Below are 3962 nucleotides of genomic sequence, written 5' to 3' on the forward strand. Positions count from 1 at the left end.
AGGTAACGGGGCAGGGGTGGGCAGGGGTAAAGGGTGGGGGCAGCGGGCTAGTGGGTAAGGTGGGTGTGGGGGTGGGGTGGTGCATGGCAATGCAAGGTGGGTAAGGTGCTGTAATGTGGGTGGTAAAGGTAAGGGGGTGGTGGTGGTAAATGGGTGGTAATAGGTGGGGGAAAATGTGTGGTGGTGTAATATATAATAATGTGGTAACATGGCATAATGACATCTAGATTACAAGCATCATCATATGAATCTCAATCATGTAAGGCAGCTCATGAGATTATTGTATTGAAGTACATAGGAGAGAGATTAACCACATAGCTACCGGTACAGCCCCGAGCCTCGATGGAGAACTACTCCCTCCTCATGGGAGACAGCAGCGTTGATGAAGATGGCGGTGGTGTCGATGGAGAAGCCTTCCGGGGGCACTTCCCCGTCCCGGCGGCGTGCCGGAACAGAGACTCTTGTCCCCCAGATCTTGGCTTCGCGATGGCGGCGGCCCTGGAAGGTTTCTCGTACCGTGGCTTTTTCGTATCGAAGTTTTAGGTCAGGGACCTTTTTATAGGCGAAGAGGCGGAGTCGGAGAGGCAACGAGGCGGTGACACACTAGGGGGGCGCCCCCCCTAGGCCGCGCCGCCCTGTCATCTGGGGGCCTAGTGGCCCCCCTCTGGCGACTCTCGGGTGTTCCGGAAGCTTCGTGGAAAAATAGGATGCTTGGGCCTTGATTTCGTCCGATTCGAGAATATTTCCTTACTAGGATTTCTGGAACCAAAAACAGCTAGAAAACAGAACCGGCCCTTCGGCATCTCGTCAATAGGTTAGTTCCGGAAAACGCATAATAATGACATAAAGTATGCATAAAACATGTAGATATCATCAATAATGTGGCATGGAACATAAGAAATTATCGATACGTCGGAGACGTATCGGCATCCCCAAGCTTAGTTCTCGCTCGTCCCGAGCAGGTAAACGATAATAAAGATAATTTCTGGAATGACATGCCATCATAACCTTGATCATACTATTGTAAACATATGTAATGAATGCAGCGATCAAAACAATGGTAATGACATGAGTAAACAAATGAATCATAAAGCAAAGACTTTTCATGAATAGCACTTCAAGACAAGCATCAATAAGTCTTGCATAAGAGTTAACTCATGAAGCAATAAATCAAAGTAAAGGTATTGAAGCAACACAAAATAAGATTAAGTTTCAGCGGTTGCTTTCAACTTATAACATGTATATCTCATGGATAATTGTCAACATAGAGTAATATAACAAGTGCAATATGCAAGTATGTAGGAATCAATGCACGATTCACACAAGTGTTTGCTTCTTGAGGTGGAGAGAAATAGGTGAACTGACTCAACATAAAAGTAAAAGAAAGGTCCTTCAAAGAGGAAAGCATTGATTGCTATATTTGTGCTAGAGCTTTTATTTTGAAAACATGAAACAATTTTGTCAACGGTAGTAATAAAGCATATGTATTATGTAAATTATATCTTACAAGTTGCAAGCCTCATGCATAGTATACTAATAGTGCCCGCACCTTGTCCTAATTAGCTTGGACTACCGGGATCATCGCAATACACATGTTTTAACCAAGTGTCACAAAGGGGTACCTCTATGCCGCATGTACAAAGGTCTAAGGAGAAAGCTCGCATTTTGGATTTCTCGCTTTTGATTATTCTCAACTTAGACATCCATACCGGGACAACATAGACAACAGATAATGGACTCCTCTTTAATGCATAAGCATTTAGCAACAATTAGTGTTCTCATATGAGATTGAGGATATATGTCCAAAACTGAAACTTCCACCATGATTCATGGCTTTAGTTAGCGGCCCAATGTTCTTCTCTAACAATATGCATGCTCTAACCAATAAAGTGGTAGATCTCCCTTACTTCGGACAAGACGGACATGCATAGCAACTCACATGATATTCAACAAAGAGTAGTTGATGGCGTCCCCAGAAGCATGGTTATCGCACAACAAACAACTTAATAAGAGATAAAGTGCATAAGTACATATTCAATACCACAATAGTTTTTAAGCTATTTGTCCCATGAGCTATATATTGCAAAGGCGAATGATGGAAATTTTAAAGGTAGCAATCAAGCAATTTACTTTGGAATGGCGGAGAAATACCATGTAGTAGGTAGGTATGGTGGACACAAATGGCATAGTGGTTGGCTCAAGGATTTTGGATGCATGAGAAGTATTCCCTCTCGATACAAGGTTTAGGCTAGCAAGGTTATTTTGAAACAAACACAAGGATGAACCGGTGCAGCAAAACTCACATAAAAGACATATTGTAAACATTATAAGACTCTACACCGTCTTCCTTGTTGTTCAAAACTCAATACTAGAAATTATCTAGACTTTTAGAGAGACCAAATATGCAAACCAAATTTAGCAAGCTCTAGGTGTTTCTTCATTAATAGGTGCAAAGTATATGATGCAAGAGCTTAAACATGAGCACAACAATTGCCAAGTATCACATTATCCAAGACATTTTAGAATTACTACATGTAGCATTTTCCGATTCCAATCATATAACAATTTAACGAAGAAGATTCAACCTTCGCCATGAATACTATGAGTAAAGCCTAAGGACATATTTGTCCATATGCAACAGCGGAGCGTGTCTCTCTCCCACACAATGAATGCTAGGATCCATTTTATTCAAACAAAAACAAAAACAAAAACAAACCGATGCTCCAAGCAAAGCACATAAGATGTGATGGAATAAAAATATAGTTTCGGGGGAGGAACCTCGATAATGTTGTCGATGAAGAAGGGGATGCCTTGGGCATCCCCAAGCTTAGACGCTTGAGTCTTCTTAAAATATGCAGGGGTGAACCACGGGGCATCCCCAAGCTTAGAGCTTTCACTCTCCTTGATCATATTGCATCATTTCCCTCTCTTGATCCTTGAAAACTTCCTCCACACCAAACTCGAAACAACTCATTAGAGGGTTAGTGCACAATAAAAATTAACATGTTCAGAGGTGACATAATCATTCTTAACACTTCTGGACATTGCATAAAGCTACTGGACATTAATGGATCAAAGAAATTCATCCAACATAGCAAAAGAGGCAATGCGAAATAAAAGGCAGAATCTGTCAAAACGAACAGTCCGTAAAGATGGATTTTATCGAGGCACCAGACTTGCTCAAATGAAAATGCCCAAATTGAATGAAAGTTGCGTACATATCTGAGGATCACGCACGTAAATTGGCATATTTTTCTGAGCTACCTACACAGAGGCAGGTCGAAATTCGTGACAGCAAAGAAATCTGTAACTGCGCAGTAATCCAAATCTAGTATTCACTTTACTATCAAAGACTTTACTTGGCACAACAAAGCACAAAACTAAGATAAGGAGAGGTTGCTACAGTATTAAACAACTTCCATGACACAAATATAAAAAACAAAGTACTGTAGTAAAATAAACACATGGGTTATCTCCCAAGAAGTGCTTTCTTTATAGCCATTAAGATGGGCTCAGCAGTTTTAATGATGCACTCGCAAGAAATAGTATTTGAAGCAAAAGAGAGCATCAAGAGGCAAATTCAAAACACATTTAAGTCTAACATGCTTCCTATGAAAAGGAATCTTGTAAATAAACAAGTTATGTAGGCATAATGCAATAAGCATAAGAAAACTAGACAAGCTCAATTTCAAAATTTTAAACATATAGAGAGGTATTTTAGTAACATGAAAATTTCTACAACCATATTTTCCTCTCTCATAATAACTTTCATCAGCATCATGAGCAAACTCAACACTATAACTATCAAATGAAACATTCTTATCATGAGTCTCATGCATAAAATTATTACTCTCCACATAAGCATAATCAATTTTATTAGTTGTAGTGGGAGCAAATTCAACAAAGTAGCTATCATTATTATTCTCATCAAGTGTAGGAGGCATAGTATAATCACAACAAAA

This window comes from Lolium rigidum, chromosome 6 (genome assembly GCF_022539505.1).
Source record: "Lolium rigidum isolate FL_2022 chromosome 6, APGP_CSIRO_Lrig_0.1, whole genome shotgun sequence".
Lineage (NCBI taxonomy): Eukaryota > Viridiplantae > Streptophyta > Magnoliopsida > Poales > Poaceae > Lolium > Lolium rigidum.